Source organism: Watersipora subatra, chromosome 10 (assembly GCF_963576615.1).
Source record: "Watersipora subatra chromosome 10, tzWatSuba1.1, whole genome shotgun sequence".
Lineage (NCBI taxonomy): Eukaryota > Metazoa > Bryozoa > Gymnolaemata > Cheilostomatida > Watersiporidae > Watersipora > Watersipora subatra.
Genome location: NC_088717.1, coordinates 11,031,889 through 11,045,838, shown reverse-complemented (window position 1 = coordinate 11,045,838; position 13,950 = coordinate 11,031,889).

Sequence of the window (13,950 nt, the reverse complement as noted above, 5' to 3'; positions counted from 1 at the left end):
CACACGCACACTCACACATACGCACATGCGCATGCGGGCACACGCACGCACACACAAATTTCATGAAATAAATGTTTGTAATTATCCCGAACAAAAAACGGTTAATTTTTAAATAAAATATACTAACAATATTAACAAAAAGTTACAAGTCATTAGCATAATTATGAATCAGTTATTTGCAATACCAGATCATCTGATGATTTTTGGGAATTGTGATACTCTACTTACAGGTGCAAACAAAAAATTACGTATCTGTAACGGAGTCATAAACATTGATATACTTATGTAATCAAGGAGAAGAGCCATACTCAGAATTGATACCCTTGTGGGTTCAGTTAGAAAATAATCATAATTACTATTTTTATACACTGCTTGGTTGTTGATTTCTTGAAATAAAATTGCTGCTGAAACCAGCTCTCACTGGTTTCTTAAGGCTGTGCATGCTGCTTGAAGCCATGATTATGCAAGGTTTATAAGTCATATGATTTCACAATAATTTTAGTGACAGTTTGCAATATCACAGCTGGCAAACTAGTCATTAAACAGCCAAAGTATTATAATGTTATACAAATTCTGTTTTAATTAGGTATATTTAATAATTTCATTTAAGAGGTGAGCTAGACCACGGATCAGTGTAGACTAAACAGCCAATTTATGTTCGCCTTTGTTCCTTTTGCATACTGTCTCTATCTATTAGGACAAGGGTCGGCAACCTACTGCTCCGGAGCCGAATGCGGCTTTTTCATCTCCTTGCTGTAGCTCCCTCTGACTTTGGATAAATCGTAACTATGGTCATAAATCAAACATTGTCGCTTGTTATTGTAAGTGATTTGCCGGCCTTTACTGAGGCACGATCTAGATCTGAAGCAATTTTGCATAAATGTGAGAAAAACGAGTGTGTGTTTTTTTGTTCGTTTTATTCCGAAGGAAATTCCATTAGTCGTGGAGCTGTGACTACTTTGTTCTCCTAGTGAGAGTGCTCCTTATATATACAATACATGTATATTTTCCCCAGACCGTATAATGGAACCGGGTAAGAAGCCCTGTAAGAATAATGATTAATAAAGTCGCTAACAGGTTGGCTTAGTTATGGCCAAACTAACGAAGTATTAGCAATAAAACGCATAATGAAGAGAGTCACAACATGCAAAACAAATATAAGAGTAATTATATGTGAGTATATAACACATCAGAAATAAATTTGTAGCCCTTGGGTCTGCCACATTATTCTTCATTATTTATGCGTCAATTAAATCGTCAAAATTACACCAGGCGGCATGACACTTTTTGATTTTTTTACCCCAGGTAGGCAAACTATGGCGAATACTAAAAAACAAATGACAGCACACAAAATAAACGTAGCACACTTACTGCTGTTAGAATTTCGGTTCGACGTTTTGTTAAAAGAAGAACTGAATTAAACATGAATTTGCAATTTTTCTTGAAATTAACCTTAAAATTAACGTAATATTTTCATGTTACGTTCAAGTTATTATTAGCTATTTTATTGTTTATTGCAAAAGTGAAATTTTGTTTTCTCAGCAGTTAAATAATTGTACATGCCACATCTTTTCGTTTTATTTTGTAAACATGGTATAAAAGCATTAAAAGCTAAACAAAAATGTTACATGTAATATTTGTTTTTTAAAAATTTACAATATCAAAGGGGGTTGTGGTTCCCACTGCATTCTTTCCTGCGGAAAACAGGTCCAAGTGGCTCTTTGAGTAGAAAAGGTTGCCGACCTGCCTGAACTTGTTCATAGTTTATGTTTACTGAGTTCCTCATAATAATCATGATTTATACATGTAGATGCTACTTTCCATCACTACGTTCTTTACAGAGGTCAATAAACAACTGTACAAGGATATTTACTTGGACTTAAAGGAGATCTGTAGAGACTGTACAGAAGATTGTGAAACAAAAAGTGACCTCAAAGATAACTCAGCTATATGTGGTATTCCAACATATTTTAATTTAGCCATACTTTGCTTGTGATGAACCTATATAGCAAAGTAATGTTTAAACCATAGTATTTACCTATGACTGATGATGGACTAGGTGAATACTTACATTTTGCTTCGTAAACTGTATACTGTACTTTTTTATAGTATTTTGTGGCAGATTTGCAGTTTTTAATAGTAGTTTTACTCTGGTCAAAATTTACTTAGTGTTTTAAATGACATTGTGTTAAATTGCCAAAGCATTTCCACGTTTTTGGCTTTGTCATATTGACAAAGTGACCAAGACCCAGATACAAGTAAAAGTCATATGTAAATAATATGACTTTACAAAAAAATAAAACTTGAATAAAGCTTACAGCAAAATGAATCAATAGTTTTGTCCAGCAGATCAACACCTCTGCAAAATTTTTCTGACACCTCAATTCAGCTAACGTTTATGCCACTTATATTCTGTCTGATCCTGAATATAATTTTACCTTAAAGCTCTCTATATATTATCTTGCTGTTTTTGTTTAGAGTTCAAGTAGATCTTCAGCTGAGACATTCTTATTATTAATATTAATTTATTATTATGTTGAATGGTTGTACTTGAGGTGCTTAAATTTATGTGCTTAAACAAAGTTTTCAGAGCAAAATGGTTAATTTTCAGTCCAAACAGTTGACCGATGCTATAGGTTGAACTTCAGCTAATATGGATGCGTATCTAATAATCACAACCCTTTTTTCTAATGAATCCGTAAAACAGCATTGCTTGATTGCCTTGAAACAATCTATTGCTTTTGGTTCAGAGAATTTCATTACTAGGTTTTCCCTGAGTTTTGCTGAAGGTTTGTTTTGGTGTCAACCATGTACTAAGCAATCGGTTGAAAACAATATTATAAGCATTTACTAAGCTTTGTTCTTGTGACTATATTTCATGAAAATATGTATTTTAATGTTTTTTATTAGTATATATATTTTTTTTCGTTATTATTGTAAGCAAATGCATCTTGCTCCAAATAATTTAAAACCACAATAAATTTGTAAAAAAAAATTAGTTACAATAAAGCATTAGGAATGTTTTTTACTTCTTCTAATGGAGTGAAAATTTGTTCCTAAACTAAAAGAAAGAAATTAACTGTCGATGTTATAAGTTCACCAGGTCTACTCATGCAGCGAGTCGCGTGGCTACACGGCTAAAGCTTCTGATATGTTTTATGATTTCTTACAGTTATCAAGGTCAAAAATCAGAATTCGTATTGTTTGGTTTATTAGTTTTAGCGTGATATTACTAAATTAATTTGCATTTTAGATTCAAAAGCAGCAGAAACAATTGGCTCTGACCAAATGAAGTGCACGCATGATCTTGACCAAACTGAAAACACCTCAGACCGTATCACTGATAGTACGCTGTCTCAAAATGAAATGCCAACAAAACTGCTGAGCACCAAATGTCCCCAAAAGTCTTGCAAATGTGCAAGGGCCTGCAGTGACTCATGTGTAATTGATGCCTGCAGAGCGATGCATCTAGATAAGGGATCAGTTGATGACTTGCCTAGCAGCATCGTGAGACAGCAAAGCGCGTTTCCAGCAATCTTGTCAAGCTTTGGAAAATCGGTGAAGACAAAGGATTCAGAAGAGCTGCAGATATATGATACGAGAGAGACAAACAAACTGCTGAGTTGATATCCTCAGAGATTTTATTGGCCTTTTTATTATCTACACACCCTATTAAATAGCTTGGAAAGAAAGCTAATAACATATATTGCAGTATTATTGTTCTAATAAGCTTTATTTATAGTATGATATGTAAATTATAATATATGCTATGATATAACAAAGATTATAAATAAAACTAGCTGTGCTACCCAGCGTTGCTCGGATAATAAAAAAAGCCTTTGAACAGAAAATTGATTTGTATTTAACATTCCCATGACAATAGTAGCAAATTGAAGCAAATAGTACAACAATTCTAGTAGTATTTGGAAGGGTTTCTAAAGAACAGGTTTAGACGTGTTCCTAACATTCCCTTGACAATAACTGACAGAGTATATTTTGACAGCAAAGTTTTAGTACTAGCGTCAGCCTTGCAAGGATTGTTCTGCAAAGCCGACTGGAGGTAGCAAATCAGAGTAAAATTGTTTATCTTTGGCATGTTTGCCTGTATATTTGTACTAGTAATTGTTTGGTGTTGCATGGGTAATAGAATAATCATCTAATCTACTTGAGTATTTTACCTGGAAAACTAGATTTTACTAAAAACTTTACTAAAAAGAATACCCGCGTTTTAGGCCAGATTGACAATGGTTGTGCGTAACAGTTAACAGTGGTAGTTATTAACTCCAAGCAAGCGCTTTAAGCATGAACATCTTAACCAATATAATGACTTTTTTCCCAAAGTGCCCATTGTATTTCGTGTAGTTTAATTGTTAGGCTCGCTGCAACTAGATCTAGAGATCCCGAGATCAAATCCACTGCCGTGCAGATTTTTCATGGCTAAATTTTAATTCTTCATAGAAATTTTTATATATCGTTTATGACATCTGCTATCTAATTTATATCCTTTTCAGAGTAAATTGTTAATACATTCATAGTTGAAATGACTTTAACTTTGATTTGCAATCTTTTGCTTCAGAGAAACTTGGTTCTTACAATAACTCAAACTATTTGTTTGGCTTGTTTTAGAGGAAATTTTGAAACATACCTTCTAATAATTAGCCAATCACAACAAAGCTGCGAATACAAATGGAAAATACAAATATACTAGCACTTGTAAATTGGGAGTTGTGCGACCACTCGACAGTGGTTAACGCATGGACTGTGGTTAGCGCTATCACTAATCTTCTTTACAATAATAATGAATCTTATTAATGTAAAGAAGATTAGTTCTGGAAGTAGATTGTGGTGTAAGAGATCTACAGATGAGAAGCTGAAATACAAAGAATAAATATGTGCACAACTATTCTGAAATGAAAAGGAAATTGATTGGTACAAGCAGTAGAGTGTTAGTGTAATGATTAAAATATTTGTAAGTAGATATTATTGTTTTCTTGAAATCTTTGTTCAAGTAGATGCTTACACCTTGAGTTTCTTTGACTCACTCAATATTAAAGTTTAAAAGTTGACTTGCAACATAATTCACATTACAGTTATTTGGTATCAAAAGATTCACTATGTCTTACTCTGTTGTGTTGTAGGTGCAAAATATGTGAAAATGTGGTTACAAGCGCTTAAAAGCTCAAAAACTAACAGGTAATCCTAGCCATCCCGAAAATGCCGTAGAGTGGAATCTCTTTATTTTGATAGCGTTCTCAAACAATTTGGTTATTGTTTCGACACATGATGTTATCACGTGAATTGAAAGGCCAATAAAAAGCTCAATATAAAACGCCTCGTAGCACTAGTTTATGACAAACACTTCGTGCTTTACCATAGGTTTTGAGATATCAGTGCTCAAAGTGACAGCATTACAATGATGATTAAATAGACGCGTAAAGACAATAGACATGATTTTATTGAATGCGTGAAGTATATTTGCAAAAATATTTCGGCAAATGAAGTTTGCATGAAAGTGTAAACAGAAGCCATTGTAATCAGCTACGTCCCATTTGAGCCGTTTGGAGAGGGATTTTGATCTATGGCGTTTTCGTGATAGCTGCGATTAAATGTTCGTTTTTGAGCTTTTAAGAGCTTGTAATCACTCAAGGTGCTAGCATCTACTTGAACAGAGATTTGAAGAAAACAATAATATCTACTTACAATAGTTTGAATCATTATGCAGCTCTCCACTTGTAAAATTCTAAAATACCAAAAAGAGATTGAATGTTATAGGTGTTAGAGTGTTAGTCTATTGAGCTAAATATCATGAGTTTGACTCTGGTTGAAAGCAATCTTTTTCTTTTATCAGCCTTTATCCTTGGCTTCATACAAATGAATTGGCGTGGCTTTTATTTTAGCTAAAGTTTAGCAAAACATTACAAGTAACATATAATAACTTTCATTTATAGTTTCAGATTTTAACTTTAATATTGAGTGAGTCAAAGAAACTCAAAAGTGCGAGAACCTACTTGAACAAATGCTTAAAGAAAACATGTCTATCTTTTTACAAATTTTTGAATCATGTAGTCCTACACTTGTGCTTTAGAGCATTATGACAACATATTGATCTTGCTCTCAAGAACTCTTTTGTTAGCTTCCCCCTTAGCATAGCTTTGCATTCATTTGAAAATCTCTTCATACATGATCCAGCCCACTACTGTTAAAATTAAAGCTGCCCTATTGAATCATTGTGCATTTGCTATCAGCTAGTTTTAACATGAAGTGGCAGTTTCTGACAAAGGCTTCAATTGGACTAGCTATCTTAGTGGCTCCATACGTAATATATTTCTCTAACAACATGTCTTTAGGTGATTAGATAAACTGTTCACTCAGTTATGATTTACAGATTTATGATTGACTCAGATGGTTTTAGCTAATATTTTAGATTTGAGGGATTGCTACAGTGCCATTAGACTTGAATGCAAAATAGACAACAAAAACATTTGGTTTGATTAAATCTGTACAGACTCTTCAACTGTTTTGAGCTGGTGTCAAATGACTTTCTTAAGGTACACATGCTAACTGACTGCACTATTTTGCAAAGCTCTTACTGCTAATCTGTTTTTAGATGATTTGGATTGACAATTTCAATATTTTAGTATCTTTTTACATTTTCAAAATTACTAGAGCAATGAAAGCTCTTTTCAGACTCTAACAAGAAATTGATAGAATATTTAGACCCGTCTACTTAAGTGTCAGCTTACTATTAATTTAAATGTTGTTGGGCCAGTCTGTTCTCAGTCAGCTAACAGCATAGAGTAGAATCAGTAAAGGGCAAAAAGTAATATATTATTCTACCACATAGAGGAGGTTCAATAATGTTCAATAACACATACTGTCTATAATTCTTGACGGAAAGCTAAATAATAGCCACCACAGGTCTGGTAATCTTATGCTGACCTTTTAATTGTGCTAGAAATATATTATCTGAAAGTTGAACCAGCACCTGATCTACTTCAAAGCTATGTCTGCTTAGGAAGCGCTTATAATTGATTTTAGTTTTTTAATATAACTTAGTTTTTTTTTAGTTGAAAACTTTAGAGCTTGCGTAAAGCTGAATTAAATTTAAAAGCTAATTAATCTTAATTTTAAGATTAATTTAATCTTAATTAAATTTAAAACTCTTTAATTGGTTTTGATGACACTAGAATTTAAAAGTTTAATACTGCTTTATGTGGTGTACGGTAAGGGTAACAATTATACATATCTATATTTAGTTCACAAACAATTCTAAGCAATATAAGTGTGATAATATGAAACGCATAAAGTTTTAATCATAAAATTAAAAACAGCAAACCTATCACAATGCACAAAAAGTGTTTTATACTTGTCTCAGGGAACTTGGTTAAAATTTTTCATTTAATTTTAGATGAAAGAAAGGAGGGTCAAAATATTCATTATTCAGCAAGAAGAACTAATGGAATCGTTCAATCAGCAAACTATGATAAAACAGATCGAGTCGTCACCGAGAGTAGACTACCTACTATTATTCATGAATCTTCTTTCTACCAAGAGTAATCATCAGAGGTGGTAGAGTTTGGTAACTACAAATGCAGATATTTAAAGGGTGTCAAAAATTACTCTCACGCTGACTTAGCTCTTTTTAGTCACCGGGAAGTTTTCCGGTACAAAAACCCACCAACCAAATTACCTCAACAACTCTCGTCCTTCGTCTCTAAAGAACCTCAAGTTTGCTTACGTCGATTTAACCTCTCAAAGTGGGATGGTTTTTTTTAATTACAGCGCGAAGTTTTTGAGAGCAGATGAAAGCAGCTTTCACATTTTTCTTGCCAAACAAAAAAAGATTCTTCCGAAAAGAAGGAAGAAATTTTCTTCAAAACAAACGGGACAATCTGTTCGTACCCTGTGGTTTGTGTCACATTGTACAAAATCAAGAAATGCACAAAAGATATTCAGTGCAAGAGAAGAATATGTTTTAGAGTTGTCTAAATATGTATCAATAGACGTGTTCACTTCACCGGACAGACAATCATGTTTTCAACGGTTTAAAGGTCTATTGAATATTTGCTCCAACACAGAAGAACCTGACATAGCTGACTACATGTTCTACCTGTCATTTGAAAATAACCTTTGTAAGGATTACATCACAGAAAAGCTATGGAAAGTTCTAGAAACAAACGGTACGACAAATCCAATAGCATTAGGAGGTCTTTCTATAAAAGATTATGAAGCTGTCGCACCTCCAAACAGTTTCATACACACTAAAAACTTTACATCTCCCAAAGAACTTGCTGAACGCCTGACGCATGTGTCACAAGATTATAACACCTTCCACTACTACCACCAATGGAGAAATGAGTATAGTTTGGATACCAGACATATAGAAAACAAAGGAACATATCTATACTACAGGGGTAAGGCTTGCACATAGCGTTTGTTTTCATTACCTTTGATTACCTTAGATCCTGAAAATGTTCATTTGTAGGTTAGAATGAAGAAGTTATCAAGATTTAGAAAAACCAATAAATATAAATTTTTTGACTTTACTTTAGCATTCAGTTTGACTACTGAGCTGCCTTAAAAAAGACAACTTTACCAGTTTATCGAACCGTTGAGCTGCTTTTCCTTTTGTCAATCAGGCCAACAGCAAAAAGTAATTAATTTTTCTCAATTGTTTTATGAAAACTTATGTTTTCAGCAGAATTTACATTCAAATCTTGAATAATCTGCCATATGTAGTATGGCGGTTTACGCTAGGTTCTTAGCTTGCGAGTGTCTAAAGATGGGATTGAATCACTGATTTAGAGATGACTCATTACTGCTTTATTGAATCACCACCAAAACTGTGAAATCTACAATTGAACAACATATTTACAACAAGTTCTTCCACTGCAATCAAAAAACAACGATTTTATAAAAGATGAAAAATTATCGACACAAACCTTTTGCCGTCTTTGAAAAACACTTACTGAGCTTATTAAAGTAGTCCAACAAAACCAATTTACAATAAATTTCAAATCGTTCTTATCAGAAAAATTTTCTATTAACCAACAGCTGTGTGTTGCTTGTTGAAATTCAAAAACCATAATGCAAAGCTCGGATGAAGTATAATTACCGAAAGTAAAAACGTGTCAAGACACAGGGCCGGCCACCGAAGACAGTCCAATTTAGCTGCCAAACCACTAACACTGTTGGTCGAACACACAACATGCCAAAACAACTTTCGTGGCACCTTAGACCCAAACACAACAATGTTTTATTAACTAAGGACAATAAAATTTGTGAGTGCGTAATAAACAGAAAACGTTCTATGGGTTCTTTTACATGTAGTATTGTTAATGTTAAAGGTTTACTTGCAAAAAAATTTACATTACAATTATTTGATATCAAAAGATTCACCATGTCTTACTCTGCTGTGTTGTAGGTGCAAAATATGTGGAAATGTGATTACAAGCTTTTAAAGGCTAAAAAACAAACAGTTAATCGCAGCAATCGCAAAAACGCCGTAGATTAGAATCCCTTTCCAAAACGGCTCAAATGGGACGTCGCTGAACAAGATGGCTTCTGTTTACACTTTTATGCAACTTCATTCGTCTAAATATTTTCACAAATATACTTCTCGCATTCAATAAAACCATGTCTATTGTACTTATGTGTCTATTTCATCATCATTGTAATGCTGTCATTTTGAGCACTGATATCTCAAAACCTACTGTCAAAATTCATTTATTTTTTTAACCTTAGCTCGAAGGAGTGCATATCATCTTCTGACAAACATGACAAGTCTCTTGGTCATCTGTGATAGTCGAAAAATGCTGTAGAACATTTTCACAGTATTTGGCAGGAAGTATGGGTAGCATGATCAGAGTACGATTAGATGATTAGACCAAGCTGAAACGAAACCGTAAAAGAGCGAGCATCTATATTTGATACAGGCTTTTCGGTAAAACCCAAAGTGTTTGTCATAAACTAGTGCTATGAGAAGTTTTATATTGGGCCTTTTATTGGCCTTTCAATTCCCGTGATAACATCACGTGTCAAAACAATAACCAAATTTTTTGAGTACGTCAGAGAAATAAATTGATTCTAATCTACAGCGTTTTCGTGATGGCGGCGATTAACTGTTCGCTTTTGAGCATTTAAGAGCTTGTAATCACATTTCCACATACTTTGCACCTACATCACAGTAGAGTAAGACATGGTGAACCTTTTAATACCAAATAACTGTGATGGGAAATTTGTTGCAAGTCAACCTTTAAAGAAGGTAAAGCTATAATCATACATATTGCTTGAATTCAAACATCACTGCTAAACAATTATCTGTGAAGTCAGACCACTGACACACAGTCTATATGCAATTTGTAAGTAGATATCATCTGATTTATCTACTCTTGTCTTTTAGACTATGTGAACTATTTTTGTGCCCTTCTTCATGAACGACCTCAAAGAGTTGTCACAAATCTAAGCAAAAAGTTTACCAGTAAAGACTGTATCTAGGCTTATTTGCCTAAAACACACTGCCCATACTACAACCTTAGTTACAGTTCAACACTTCTTGAAACAGCCAAATCTGTTTTTTAGCATCTGCCCTCATCTTTTGCTTGGCAAGTTATGAGCCATGTTTTACTACCCCCACTTGGTGATGATGCTTTATCTTATTTATTTTAGCTATTGGTGTTCTAAATTTTGTTATTTACATATTGGCAATGCTCAGTGAAACTTAAAATGCTGACTTGCTGCCTCAGTAGACCTGTATAGAGCAATGACAGTGAAGTCTACATATTGTAGTGGATGGCGTCTCCTTACATGTAGCCAAACCAAGCAGATGTGCAGCCAAGTCAAGCATAGCCAAGCTAGAGCCGTACCAACTGAAGACCGAGCCAAGCTGGACCAAGCGGAGCCAAGCTGAGCCGTGCTGGGTCTAACCAAGCAGAACAGGGGCGGAGTTTAGCTGCTATATAAGCCCGAACATTTGTCTAGTAGAGCAGAGCTGTTCTGGGCCTGTTCATTGCTTGTCACTTGATTCATTTCTTGTACACCTTGATGAACTAAGCAGAAATATATGTATTGTATTCATGCACGAGTCTTGTACTAATGGAGGAAAGTGAAGGTCGTACAAAACCTTTACACTGGTGGCAGCAGTGGGATTGGTAACGATCCCAAGAACTCCACCACAGGACTTGCATCTGGATCACTAGACTCTGGATGAACTGGGCTGCCTGAAAAAACGGCGGCATTGCTCCTACTAAAAGAAATTCCTGGCAACAAGAAAAAAACCCAGAGAGAGCTGTGGAAAGCCCTACAGGATCGGATTCAGTAGATGCACTGCTTCGAGAGCAGAAACCTACTGAAGGTTCCGAGAGGACTTATCTGAGGAGACAGTAAGTTCCTACTAAAAGAACTTCTTACCGGAAGAAACCCAGGAAGAGCTGTGGAAAGCCTGCCAAGCGGACCCAGTAGATGCACTGCTCCAGGAGCAAAAACTTACTAAGGGCTCCCACAGGACTTGCCTGAGGAAGTGGCGTGGTTCTACTGGAAGAAATTCTTATGGGAAGAAACCCAGAAAAAATCCAGCCGCCGCGAACACAGTAGAGGCACTGCTCTGAGAGAAGAGCAGAAACCTACTGGAAGCCAGACATGGCCAACAGGAGACCCAGGAGCGCTGATCCGGAACCCGACCGACTAGTCGAGGCACTAGAGCGGGTGTTACTGATGCCAAGAGCTCAGGAACTGGCACCACACTTCAGGACTCCCCAGTATACTGGGAAAGGAGATGCGGAGTATTTTATTGCTCGCTTCACAGAGGTAGCCGACGCTAACCAGTAGACGGATAAAGCAACGCTATTGCATCTCTGGAAAGCACTGGGCAAACAGGCTGAGAACTGCCGGCGGGCCGATGACCAGGAGGCCATTTTCAATGCCCTTCGGGCAAGATTCGGGCTATCCGCCAAGCAGGTGCTAAGCCAGCTCAACACCCTTAGGTGAGAAGAAGGGACGACGCTGCAGGAGCATGCTATGGAAGTCGAGAGGTTAGTGCGCATTGCGTACGGGGACCTACCAAATCGCCACCAAAATAGCATGGCTATGGATACTTTCTGCAGCTCGCTGAGGGACCCTGCCCTGCAAAGACATTTGTTGGCCGTACCTATGCTCACACTGGCGGACGCTGTACGGGACGAGAATAACTACCTCCAAATTCAAGGAGGTGAGCGTAGACCCACCAGATTTTCAGTGCAAGCCCTGGAGGAAGGAGCCTCTGACCAAGTGAACTCGGCCAAGACCAATGTTATAGGACAACTAGCCCGGCTGGTCCAAACTCCCGTGAACAAGGTGGAATGGCTCCAGGAGCAGATCCGCACTCAAAACGAGAAGAGGAGCCAGCCAGCTACTCTTTGCTGGGGATGTGGCCAACTGGGGCACGTATGGAAGAACTGCCCTCACTACACCAAACCAGCTTCGGGAAACAAAGAACGGCCACAGCAGTAGCTCCGACTACTGGCTGTGTCAAGGCCAAGCAAACACGGAAATACAATAGGATTTCGCGGGACTCGGCGGCTGACGGCTGGTCTCAATCACCAAGGACTAGGCCAAGGGAAGTTTGTGCACAGAATGGGCCTGTGGTGACACGGAGCTATTACCAATCCTTGAGTGAGACTAGCCTGGACAGCCCGCTTGTCCCGGACACGACCTACGCCTCTTCGTGCAAATGGCAGGGATGTAACCCGAAATGCAGGAGGGTGACCCCCAAATCCCCTCCCCCCAAACACTGAGAACCATCACCACTGAACCGAACAGTCGGAAGCCTGCCTTAAAAGCGGCAAGGCCGACCCGTTCTCCACCTTGGGGGTGGCAATCACGGGAGCAGCAGATTTACTCCAGACATTGGACGGCCCGAGGGACTGACCTCGCCCCACCACAAAAAAGAAGCCTTCCAGGCCTCGCAGAGGATGTCCTGGAGGATACCACTAGGGCGCAAGCTCTCAGCCGACCCCACTCCACCAGCTATTTCCTCTCAGGAAAAGTGGAGGGACGGCCCATCCAGTTCCTGTTGGACACTGGATGCACCACCAATCTGATCAATAAACAAATATTTGATTGATTGCCAAGAGCCGTGCGGGACCGACTCAAGGAGAGTGACAGCCACGGACTATTGGCTGACGGGACACGGCTCCCTTTCTATGGGATAATTTGTCTGACTATCCGCTTGAGGGATGTGGAGACAGAGGAAGTCTTCGTAGTTAGCCGACTGAGCGAAGATGCCATACTCGGAATGCCATTCTTCGTGGCCCATCAATGCGCTCTCGAGTTTGAGCAACCGGTAGTCCGAGTGGATGGCAAACAACTAGTCTGCACGGACCGGCATGAGCGGCTGCTACAGAGCAAAGTACAGGTGATAAGGAGGGTAGTGGTTCCCGCCCAGACAAAGATGGCGATACACTGTCGCATCACCACGCGGAAATATTGCCCCATGGGACTAATCGAGAGACTCCCCGACGGACTTCCAGTAGCCAGTAGCCTGAACCAGCTGGGACCCAAGAGACAGGTCATCACCCGCTGCATGAACACTACGAAGCGACCTTTGACCTTCCGGTCCGGAGCCACTATCAGCACTTACACAGGAGTGGAGACCCTACAGGTCAAGGAAGACGATCCCTTATTGTGTGATGCCGATCCGACTTCAATCAATGGAGTGCCCGCTCACCTTGAGGAGTTGTTCCAGGCAGCCCGGTCGAACTGTGAGGACATGGGACAAACGTCAAGGTTGGCATCCCTGCTGCGTCGGTGTGCCACAGTGTTCAGTACGGGTGATGACGATGTGAGAAGGACCTCGGAGGTGGAACATTCTATTTCACTTAACGAGGGCACTCGGCCAATCCGAAAACCCCTTCACAGACTCGGACCGGAGAAGGAGGCAGAGGCAGATCCAGGATCTGCTCGAATGAGGGCTCA